At 33.3% G+C, this 13,298-nt stretch overlaps 1 long non-coding RNA gene across 1 annotated transcript in view; it reads right to left on the reverse strand.

Annotated features, from left to right (window-relative positions):
* Positions 1 to 13,298, reverse strand: part of LOC118351996 (uncharacterized) — an 87,682-nt gene that overhangs the window by 3,117 nt on the left and 71,267 nt on the right. The window contains exon 2 of the long non-coding RNA XR_004808360.2: positions 8,458 to 8,590. This is a non-coding gene — a long non-coding RNA (uncharacterized LOC118351996). The remainder of the gene's footprint in view (positions 1 to 8,457; positions 8,591 to 13,298) is intronic.

Below are 13,298 nucleotides of genomic sequence, written 5' to 3' on the forward strand. Positions count from 1 at the left end.
GTTTTTTTTTAATTTTTCAAAAAGATTTATTTGAGAGAGAGAGAAAGAGTGTGGGAAAGGAGCAGAGAGGGAAGAAGATAGAAAACCTCAAGCCGACTTCCCGCTGAGTGTAGAGCCCAATGCAGGGCTTAATCTCACAACCCAGAGATCATGACCTGAGCTGAAACCAAGAGTTGGACACTCAACCGATTAAGCCACCCAGATACTCCTGAAAGTTTGTTCTTGATGGTCTTTTCCATAGACCAATCAATGTAAGACAGAATCTTCTAGTAAAGAAAGTTAAAAATGCACATAAAACATATTATGACTTCAGAAAGTTATTGTGTAACGAAGAATACTGAGTCCAATAGAGTAAGAGCTTAGAAGTAATGGTGTTGTGAGCAAGAGGACATTTTCTATTTATTAGTCCAGTAAGGTTTCTCTGAGAGGATGGCACTTGTGGAAAGACCTGAATGAAATGAGAAACATTTATAGACTTAACCAAGATAATTTCTGACAAAAAATGATCTGTAAGGGACCCTATATAGGAAAATTGTGGTATGGTAGTAGAGTCCCCAAAAGAAAGGTGTAAATGGAATAAACCTATGGCATCTATTAAGACATATTTAAAGATAATCCGGGGACAACTGGGTGGTGCAGTGGTTAAGCCTCTGCCTTCAGCCCAGGGAGTGATCCTGGGGTCCTGGGAACGAGTCCCACATTGGGCTCCCTACAAGGAGCCTGCTTCTCCCTCTGCCTCTCTAGCAATTAGATTTTGTTGGGGTTTGGAGAGTAAATATCAACACTCACTCCCCAATTCCCTTTCTACCCTCGATCTGGATTTGGAAACGATGAATAAAGAAAGAGTGAAACAGACCTAAGAATGCCAACTTAATTATTCACAAAGCTTTGAGCTGGAGATTATAACTCACCTTTGGACAAGTGAGTCTTATGACACCTGTGAAATAGGCAATTTCTCCATGTATTCATCAGCAAAGACAAAAAAAAATTCAAGTAGCTTATATTAAGGTGCAGAGGGCAGGCCAATTTATAAATGCTCTCTACAGATTTGCCTATAAGCAAATTAGGACTAGGAAGAGTTTTACCTCCAGAAAAATCTCACTCACATTCATTTCCCTTCCACTGAAAACCAAGACTGTTATCTAGGAAAGTCCTCCAAAAAGAAAACATGATGAGTGGAATAAAGTGAAAGTGACTTTATATCTTAGCTGGCTGAAAATACAGCCAGTTAGCAGTGTCTGTTCCAGCAAAATTATTAATAGTGTTCACTTCCACTATATAAAATTCCCTGGTGACCATGGGAACATGTGTCACCTCTTAATACATTAATTCCTTTTCTCTTTGCCTTTGGGAAGATTTTTCTCACATATATAAAAAAATAGAAAATTGCGTATTTTCAGCATACACTTGATTCTTATGCAGGAGGCGGATTTCAGTGTCAGTTTAAAATATGAGTAGTGTGATCTTTTAAAAACATTTTCAATTACAGTATTGTAAAAGAATATAGACCAATTAAAATTCTGGAGTAAAAATCCCTAATACAGAGGAAAATTTGTAAGAGGCTAGGCAGTATTGACAGTCCCATTATTCACTGTTATTTTAATTAGGTGGTTTCCCCTCTTGTCCATATTTTTCACTGCCTGCTCAGCTCTACTCTCTAAATTCTCTTTTCTGATCTCATTTATATCATGAGATATTATCCTTAATAGCTTGTGTTCTAGATTTTGTAAAACCGCCTGACTCCCACAAATCAGCGTTATATTTTATCCACTTTAATGATGTATATTAAAGAAGTTTAGTACGGTAAAACTCAAATTGTGAGAAATTATAATGTTGTTCATAAAATTGGTTGCATTAAATTCAAATTGACTATTTGATTTCCTCACTTCAGCAGAATGTTATTAGGTATTTTGTGTGAGTTATTTGGGTTGATTCATTTAAATTTAATAGAGTCAGTTGTTAAATCATTTATGTAGAAATATGTTTTTATTTTTTATAATTGAAAAAAATATGCTTTTTTAACACAAGAAAATGTTGTTTCCAGTGCATGCATAATTATAAGCTCCTACAAAGAACATGTTTTTCTACATTGCAGAAAAGCTTTGAATTACAGGCCTTAATTTTCTTTCAGACTAACTTTAGTTTTTACATATTGTCATGAATACTTCATTCTTTAATGATACATTTTATATTCACTGTTTCCCCCTTTTAATCATTTATATTGCATGCGATTTGCTCAGGTTCCCTCGAACTGTGGATTATATGAGATGTTTCTTTGAGGAAAAAAAAAACACAATAAGCTTAAAGTTTTTAGTGTTTAAAAGATATTCATCATCTAAAAACACACATTTTCAAGAATATAAATTTTCTGCAGACACAATACGATGATCAAAGAAAGACATAATTATTCTTTAGTGTTCAAAATAATACATTGTATTTCCTAGAAAAAATATTACATCTCTGAATTATAACAAAAAGAAACTGAAAAATAACTAGTCATTATAATTACATTTACTTAATTGAATATTTTACCATTAAGTATAAATGATGTTTTTTTAAACACATAACACATAAAATAATCATGCCAAGGTCTATTAGTGACAATGCCATAAGAAATATAGTATTAATATTTGGTTTTATAGCTCAGTTTTGAAGTGCAAAATCATTGTGGCATGGATTGTTAACTGTTTTCCCATACTGATTTTTATTTTCTCCAAAATTCTTAAAATTTTAGCTGATATCAGTCTCCAGAATAAATAATACACTTTACTTCACACTCTCCCAGAAGAATAACAATGTGACCAAGCTCTGACCAATGAGAGTAGCTGAAGAGATATTGTGCTTCCAGAGTCTTGTCTTTGAAGGGAATAGACTCTCTATTTTCCGTTACTTTGAACATAGATGTCATGGGGGAGCTAAACAGGTATCTTAAATCAAAATGTAGAGCCAGTCTTTAAGATATTCATATTCAGTGTCAATTATGTGTCAAACACTGTTCTAGGTAGAGGTGATAGAGTTGTGAACAAAGCAAACATTTCAGGACCTACATAGCTTTCATTCAAGTGGATATATTAAAAAAAAAAAAAACTACTATAGGAAACATCAATTTTCACATTCTCATTCATCTCTCTTAAAAAGTGTACTGTTTATCAAAGGGAAAGAACTCTTCACCATGAGGGCCAACCTTGGATAGTCACATCTCAATTCCCTTTTTTCTCCTTCTTCTCTAGAGTCAAGTTTCTTCCTTCTCAGCTTGTGGACTAAACTAGGGAGAACAGTTATGTGGATGATAACTAACTCTCACTATAAAGTTCAAGTCATATATCTGCATTGCCATCTTCCCAGGACACAGGCATATCCTCTGACGATCCAGATACCAATTACTACATGCAAACTGAGAATTGATGAATAATGTTTGGAGTCTAAGAAATCAACAACAGAATCAAAGAGTTCTGCTCTGATACCTATCTAGGTTCTACCGTAACAGAATGGCACTGTGAATGCTGACAGCATTATGAGAGATAGAAATGAACTTGTTCAACTCATTGTTTTGGCCTGTATTATAGTAGCCAAATAACAACAAAGCAATACAATAAGTGTAAATATCAAATACATTTGCAGTCTTGCAATTATTATTCATGACAATATTATACATTCACTTATATCTAAACACTTTATTTACATATGTGTTTATCCTTATATTTCAATGTTACAGAATCATAATTTCCCTATTGGAAGTTGTTTTACATAAAAACTAGCAATAAAAATAACTTGAATATGCACGTTCTGAGGTAAATTTCTGGTTTACAGCATAGTTGCAACATAGTTCTCTATGAATATGTCATTCATCTTAAATGAAACCTTCACTAATGAATACATACCATTTGTTATAACTAAGTACTATTGTGGATGTTGTGTTGTATTTATCCAGCATGGGATATGTAAATATTTCCCCAAATTATGAAAACTGAGAGTTTATGGTGGATACCTGCTGTTATTAGTCTAATTCTATATTATGTGTATATATTTTTAAAGTAAAAAATTACATTAAATATGTAAAACATGAGATCATGGTTTAGTCTGAATAACATTTTATTTATCTTTTTTCATTCACTTTGAACATCCTATGTTTCACATTTGTGAAAGCCACAAATAAGAAAAACATGGCCAAAACTAAGAGAATGAGGCGAATAGGCAAAGAAAAAATGTTCCATGTCTCTTTTCAAGTACTACCTTGTTTTCTTAGTTCTCCTTCGAACTTTATGCTGGATAAAACATACAGGCCTTTGAGATATAGAACTCTGTATATTCCCTGCAGAAAAAGCAATTCTTAAACATTCAAAATGTTGGGGAATGGAAGTGATAAACTGGAAACTATCTGCTTGAAGTCTACTTTGAAGTACAACATATCTATTCTTCAATTAAATAATAAACACAATAACAATAATATTTATTATCTAAGTGCTTTCCTTGGAATACCTCATTTAATTTAGCTACCACACCATGAAAGAAGAGCTGTCATTATTTCTCTGGTTTTCACAAATATTTACATAATTTTCCCAAAGCCATTCATGATTTCAAACCTCAAGCAGTAAGACCCTAGGAACATCATTTTAAAATAATAAATTGTACTAACATCTAAAACGAGCATTTGGTTTTGCAAAATAAGTAAACTAAGGAGTTGTTATTTACATAATGATTACTTTGTATTTTTTTTTAAAACCATGGCATCAAATTTCAATTAAATAAAGTTGTATTTAAGCTAATGAAATGTTGAAACACTTTCCAAAATAACTCTGCTGTCTTTCAGCCTTCGAACAATAACATACATTGTCACTGATTTCATGTCAACAGTATATGGCTAATCTTGCTATTCTCTTCATATTAAAATATATTTAGTCTTACTGATCACACTGTATTCTACTCTGCTTCTCTAAATAAATTATATACCAGAGGATGACAAACTCTTTTCTATAAAGGACCATGTATCAAATATCTGTGGCTTTGTAGGTCAAATGGGTGGTGCTAAAGTAGCCATAGGCAATAAGTAAACAAAAAGCAAATGAATAGGTGTGGCTGTGTTCCCATACACCTGTATCTCCATATACCTGTATACAAAAACAAACAGCAATCAGATTTGGTCATCAGGCCAGTGTTTGTCTATTTCTGTTTATATATTTTGTGGCATAAATGCCATTCACATTCAAATATTCTTACCAGGGATCCCTAGGTGGCGCAGCGGTTTGGCGCCTGCCTTTGGCCTAGGGCGCGATCCTGGAGACCCGGGATCGAATCCCACATCGGCTCCCGGTGCATGGAGCCTGCTTCTCCCTCTGCCTGTGTCTCTGCCTCTCTCTCTCTCAATCTCTGTGACTATCATAAAAAAAAAAAAAAAAAAAAAAAAAAAAAATTAAAAAAAAAAACAAAAAAAACAAATATTCTTACCAGGAAGCCCTGGTTATTTTTAACTTCCAAAATGAATGCATTTCTGCATGCGGCCTCCTCAGCAGCCCTTCATGTCTATAGTGCCATATCAATCCCTCTCCTATGTGGTTGTCTTAGGTAAATGTGTTTTTTTTTAGTATTATAAATCATAGTAGGCCAATAACTTTAGTTACTTTGTGCATGTGTGTGATTACTTTTTGTTTTCAACTATGGTTATATAGCATGATATCCTCCACAATACTAAATATAGTGCATTTGTCAAGTGAAGAGTTTAATACACACACATATATGTTAGATTTAAGTGAATTATTTTTTAAAAAGTTTATTTATCATTGTGCAGATCTAGGAATTTTGCACGGGAAGTGAAGTTACACGCTGAGGTTGTATCTACACAATGCCAAAACATCTAGATTAAAAGCAAAACATTCAGTCAACCATGACATTATTTCCAAGTCTCTACATGCTTGGCATTGGGAAAGGAAAATGTTTAGATGATGGATGTTACTTCTCATTTTCCATCTGGTTGTTTTGGCCTCATGTAGACAGAACCTCTGACAGTCTACATTGATGACAAAACAATTTCAGGTTTTAGATTTGGTTCTAAGCCCACCCACATGGAGGTAAACAGATTAGTTTGAAGAAGAGAAACTGTTGAATATCTAATCACATCTATGCTTTCAGCCAAGAGAAATCTCAGAAGAATGATAATCTGCATTTACATCTCCCCAGACTGTAATTCAACCCTGTTTCATAGAAGAGAGTTTGCCTGGAAAAATTTCCAGCTCAATTGCCCAGACATATCAGGAATCTCCAATAAGTCTCATGTCAGTCTGGGGCCCCACATCCAGTGGACAGGAAAAAAATAATTCTCCCTGCTATGATCAAACTGAGAAGTAACTGGATGGAATTCTTAGCGATTTTTTTTTTTTTTTTTAATGAAGGATTCAGGATTTAATTGGGAGGAACATGGTAGTGATTGAATATAAAGAGATATGTTTTCTGGATCATTTTAAAAGGGCTTTGAATTTTGTTTTGTGTAGAAGCCAATAGAGATAAGAAGTAAAATATCAGGGGTACTACATACTAATTATAAAAACATCGGCTTAAAATATCTATAAAACTTTGGAAAAAATTGAATTGGCTTCAGAGTGATTCTCTGGAGCAGAGAATTACCAAAATGCACATCACTGTGAACTGTCACTCAACTATAGGGCATTTTTTAAAAGTTTAATGAAGTACTCAATGAAACAATTAATGAAATACCCCTGCCTCACTCACCATGAATGTACACACAAACACACACACACACAGAGGGTAAAAGTCACATATATTAGAATATTTGTATATACACACACTAAATGTTTATACACGTATAGATCTAATAAAATAATTGGGTTATCCTAAATGAGAAAAAGTTTAATCCTCTCTGCTAATATTTATTTGTATATAGTCTTTTATCAAATAGCAGAAACATCTTTGATACTAATCATGATGCTAATATTTTTTAAAAGATTTTATTTATTCATGAGAGACAGAGAGACAGAGACATAGGCAAAGAGAGAAGCAGACTCCCTGTGGGGAGCCCAATGCAGGACCCTGGAATCATGACCTGAGCTCAACCACTGAGCCACCCAGGTGCCCATGATGCTAATCTTAAAACCATATATTTTAACTGATAGTTTAACAGTAAAATACTTTGAATTAGTGATTTGCTAATCTGTTTAGGATATTAAAAATATACAATTTTTATTCTGCTAATAGAATACAGGACTTAGCTATTTTCATTTTTATTTTTATTTTTTTCCTTTTTTTTAAATAATAAATTTATTTTTTATTGGTGTTCAATTTGCCAACATACAGAATAACACCCAGTGCTCATCCCGTCAAGTGCCCCCCAAGTGCCCGCCACCCAGTCACCCCCACCCCCCGCCCTCCTCCCCTTCCACCACCCCTAGTTCGTTTCCCAGAGTTAGGAGTCTCTCATGTTCTGTCTCCCTTTCTGATATTTCCTACCCATTTCTTCTCCCTTCCCCTCTATTCCCTTTCACTATTATTTATATTCCCCAAATGAATGAGACCGTATAATGTTTGTCCTTCTCTGATTTAGCCTTCTTAACCAGTCTTACCTCCAGAGAGTCTTAAACAAGAAGCTCCTATCTTGATTTATATAGTCAAGCGTATTATCTTATGAAAGAATGGATGTAGTCGAACTGATATTTTAACAGTGCCAATAATATCTCACAAGTTAGTAAGTGTAATTGAAACTAAGAATAATAATAAATTTGTTCATTCTTTAGTAAGCAGTTGTGGAATTTGGAGTATTCAAAGACCCGTGAATGCTATATAAAGTCATTTTTTTTATGAAACTTAGCTAATATACTATCCTATTTGCAACATGTTATTTCAGATAGATAGATATGAGATTATGCTTCATATTTGTATATTACAAATAATAAGGCTACTCAAAAATAACATGAATGCTTGGAACAATTTTAAAAATCGGGGTTTGTTCTAAATTCTATTGTAGTTCTGATGCATATATTTAGGATAATATTAAACTGCTTGGTTTTGAAACTAACTTATAATTCAGAAGTTTTACTGTTCTTAATTCATGCAATAGTATAAATATACTCAGTTATCAGTTTTTGCATGAGATAACACTGTATGTCATATTTTTCTTCATGTTAGTGTACTTGGGGTAGCAAATAACATACAACACAACTATTAGTGACTTAAGTTCTATAGAGATTTATTATATCATATAACAAATATATTGAGATAAGGCAATGGGTCAATCCAGCTGCTTGAAGATACATTCAGAGACCTAAGTTTTTTATAGACTACTCCTATCTTTCTGGTACCCATTCTCTCAGTTTCCTAGCTCCTTTCATGAGCTACAGACTCTAGATATCACTTCCTCACATATTAATACCCAGAGATTATGAAGATTATGCAGTGTTAGACAGCAACATGCCCTCCTATGTTGGACTGTGATCTGTGAAGCATAATTACCTCATCTACTGTGCTTATATCCCTGTCTGTGGAGGCAATGTACCATGAAAGATGATGATGAGATCATGGGATCCTTGAAACTTCTAGTAGGTGACTTGAAAAGATGAGTCTCTCTACAGTTCAGTCCCTTTGTCTGAAAAAGAAACAAAATAAATGTCTACTTCATCGAGTTCTCTTGTCCTGATTTGTTCAGTAGGTAGATATTGGGACATGAAGGAGATTCTAAAAATACTGACAGGAAGAACCTAAGTACCACAATTCAAAATTGGGAGAAAAATCTGGGACCATCAAGTCAAATGTTAGATTATTTTCATGTACTGACATAAAATTTTTTAGTACTCCTAAAATCCATTACTCCATATTTTTTGAGGTTTGGATTTCATAGCCTTGGATCCCAAAGAGCTTTTTCCCTTTATTTTACCTTACAAATATAACTTTACAAAGTATGCTTGAAATATCTTCAAAGTTAATCTCATTTATTAGTTTTAATAAGAAACATAACATGTTTAAGGGACAAAGAGATATTTATGTTTACATACGTTACTGCAATGTTTATCCTACCCTGAGATAGTGCTTGGTTCAGTTTTGTTTTATTTTAGTCTTTATCAGATTACTCTGAAAAATGTGTAATAGGAAAGTGTAATACAAAGCATGCATACATTAAAGCATTCAAATTATGCTGACATATAATCTGTCTGAATTGATAAAAAGGTACTTTCTGGAAAAAGATTATACAGTTGGTAACCTTTAAATCTTTCTTCCTATTAGCAGGCGATTTACATTTCTCCTAAAGAAATCCCTGTAGGATCCTCTGTTCTCTTTCTGAGGAGTGAAATGTACATACAATAATCACAAAGCACGTATCTAAAATTGAATATCTACCAGTACATTCAACTAACCCTAATGAGTTAAATATATCAAGTGAGGATTGTGTGAATCAGAAACAAAACAAAAAAAACACATGCTTTCACTAAAAGAGGGATATAGTATTGGTTCCAGGTGAGTTTTGGCTTTTTATTTTTTTAAGATTTTATTTATTTATTTGAGAGACCAAGTGAGCGAGAGAGAGAAAGTACACAAAGAGGGGCAAGGCACACAGGGCTCCATGCCCGGGGCCCTGGGATCATGACTTGAACTGAAGGTAGACACTTAACTTACAGAGCCATCCAGGTGCCCCCAGAGTTTTTGGCTTTTTAAATGCAAAGAGGATAAGATAAAGAATACCAAAAATGTCAGTGTTTTCCAAGAGAAGCCAGAAATCTATCATGACCTTCAAGTTCGATTAAACTGCTTCAAATTGACCAAGGAACTCACATGAAAAAAAAAAAAAAAAAGTGTCTGTGGCACTCCTTTCTCTCTAGAGTTTACATGCTTTATATTTAATATAAATAAATAGCGTTAAAGAGTCACATGTTCCAAGACAGTACAGAGAGCACTCTTACCTATTCCACTTAGTTTCTGTGGAGCCTGACTACAAATCTCATGAATATAATATCTTTATAAACTGAGGTGTACTCAAAGACACATGCCATATGCAATGTATACACTTCATTCTGATGTTCTCCAAATATGTTTGATCATGACAATCTACCTGTGTTGCTTATTAAAAATCTTTATTCAGGGACACCTGGGTGGCTCAGCGGTTGGGCAGCTGCCTTGGCTCAGGTTGTGATCCCTGAAGGTCATGCATGGAGCCTGCTTCTCTCTCTCTACCCCTCTGTGTGACTCTCATAAATGAATAAATAAATTTATTTTTAAAAATAAATAAAATATTCTGGAATCCCTAAATTTACTCATATCATTCATTTTATCTAGTTGTTATTCATTTTCTATTAATATCCAGTTTCTATTGTATGAAGGACAATAGTGGAACAAGAGCAATTACCCCATGCACCTAAATGCAAAAAAAAAAAGCACAATAGAAAATTTACATACATAGCTCAAAGTTTCAATTATAGGCTTTAAAATCACTTGTCTTTAACCAATCTTACATTAAACTTTTTAAAACATTTTATTTATTTATTCATGAGAGACTGAGAGAGAGGTAGAGACATAGGCAGTGAGAGAAGCAGGCTCCCTGTAGGGAGCCTGATGAGGGACTTGAATACAGGACCCAAGGATCACTACCTGAGCTGAAGGCAGATGCTCAACCACTAAGCCACCCTGGTACCCCTACATTTAATGTTTAAGAGTATTTTCCTTTTTCATAAGTAAAGTTTCAATTCCTTATATACTTCTATGTGCTTATTTTTAATTCTCCTATGAGGCACTAGTATTCTAATTACAGCGTTATCAAATTAAACTCCTAAGCCCATCCTGAACAAATAGATTGAAAGGAATAACTGAGATCAATCAGTATAATAATTTCACCTGAACATTACTTTGGTAGAGATTCTTTCATCATGACTCATGTCAATCAGTTTGAAAACCAGTGAAGAGCTTACTTGGCAAGTAACAATTTGAGAATTATTTATGAACCATCAGTACTATTATATGAAATAGTAAACCCTAAAAAGTTAATGAAAATGCAGGAAAACTTACCACCCACAGCCTTGGTGGAAATTTCCTTTACTTCTCTCAGACCCACCAGAGAATGGGACCAATTGTACATATCTTTGAAGTATAATCTATGCAGTGATCACACTTTTATATCAATATATGTACCATAGAAGATTCAGCTATAATGAAATTAAACATCTTTGAACCGTATATTCACTTAATATCTGCAGTTTTTTCTTTAATTCTGACATTCAAAAACAATTTAATATATTTTCCTCACAAATTTTAATGCATAAATCCATGAGTTTTATCATCATTCAAATAGTCTGAATCATTATTCAGTAATTATTTCTAATGAGTCAATTAAAAAATCAATGCTACGAATCAACAAATAAAAAATCAATTGTACAAAAGGTGCTAATAATATTAAATGTCTCCATATTTCTATTGACATCTGTTAGCTCACCTACTCAAAATTGTGTGCATGTCTCTGTTAAAAACAATATGCTCAAAGGGTACCTAGGTGGCTCAGTTAAACATCTGACTTTATTTCGGTTCAGGTCATGATCTCAAAATTGTGAGGTAGAGCCCTTCCTCGGACTCTGAGCTGGGCATGGATCCTTCTCCTGCTTAAAATTCTCTCTCCCTCTCCCTCTCTTCTTACATCATATTTCAGAGATTAAATACACCTCTACATAAAATGGTGCTCCTGTACATACTCCTTCCTCTGTTACTTTACTTTATGCTTCAGCCAACTACTAAAAACATATATATCCACTTTTGTTTATTATCTGTTTCATCATGTTACTCACTTGAATAGAAGTACCAAGAAAGATAGGATGTGACTTGCTATCCTCTCCTAAATGCTTAACCAAGAGGAGAAACTTGAGACATATTAAGCATTTTTAAATAATATTGCATGAATAAATTAACATTTCTTTGAGGTGATCTTGGTTGTGTAGCCATTGTACAGATTAGGGAATTGTTCTGTAGAAAAAAGTTTATTTTTTTCACATTCATGTAGTGAATAAGTGGAAGAACTAAGAAATTAGAGCCCAGGTATGACATCAACTTTGCTATTATAATTACTCCTTATTCTTGGATGTAGGTTAACCTATTATCTAAGGCAATCACCAGAGATTGAATAGGCCAGGAAGATGTTTTTTATAGTTACATAGTAAGGTGTGAGTGAAGGACAGTACTTACTCTGAAGCTATCATCATATTTTACCTAGGATCACAATTTATTCAATTCTGTCTTTAATATATCTTCCCCAGATCTCAGAATATTAATTTACTTTAAAATATTTCAGAATGTTTAATGTTCAATTCTGTGTGTGAAATATTAGGTTAAACTATAACCTAGGTGCTGATGTCAGTCTAATCAAGGGTGTAGTAATTGTGGACTTTAGTTCACATTGTGTTAGAATGTTCACACTCCAGGGGCAGTCACTCTAAGAAGCTCTCCTACTATCATTTTGTTCAATCTCTATTTACTAAGTTTCTTAATAAATGTCAAAAATATTTTTATAAAGTAAAATAGTAGTCTGTATCTAGTATGATGAATACTAGTTGTTGATATTATTAGGAACTTTCTCTGATAAAAAATAGTGCCATTGTTTTCTCAAAAGCAAAATGCATGAAGAATTTTGGAAATTGAACACATTTGATGCCAGATTAATTTAATTTGGGACTTTATTTTTTATTTTTGAAAAATTAATCTTTTGCTTATTGAAACTTATTGCAAAATTTGTATGTGACTATATAGGCCCATATATCTGACTACTTGGGTTTATTTCTTTCCTTCCTTCTTCCTTTCTTTTTTTCTCTTTCTCTCTTTTTTTTTGACAAATTCCAAAATGTCAGGATCTCCTGACCACATGGTTGAGATAATGTAGCCAAAACTGTTTTGTAAATTTTAAAATGTAGGCAACATTCATATACTATGTATCGAGTACAAAGCTCTTTCTTTTTTCAGTCCCAAAATAAACAGTGTCAGACAAGACATTAAGAATACAAAAACTAATACAGCTGGATTCCTCTTCTCAAGAACTAAAAATAAACGGCATATTATACCACCATACAATGATTCCTATCATAGAGTTAAGCCCAAGATAGAATAGAAACACATACAAAGGCTCTTGTAGTCTAAACTTTGATTGGAAAACTTTTAAAAAGAGAAAAAAAAAAAAACTAACAACAAATCTCACAAACCTTTTAAAATAGAACACAGACAAACCTAAATTTACTTGCCAAACATCATTTATAAATTGTGTATTTATATGCAAAATTATCTTCTTGATTCCTACAAATTTTTTTTAAAGAGAATAAAGATGATAGGAG

Source organism: Canis lupus, chromosome 22 (assembly GCF_003254725.2).
Source record: "Canis lupus dingo isolate Sandy chromosome 22, ASM325472v2, whole genome shotgun sequence".
NCBI classification, from domain to species: Eukaryota; Metazoa; Chordata; class Mammalia; order Carnivora; family Canidae; genus Canis; species Canis lupus.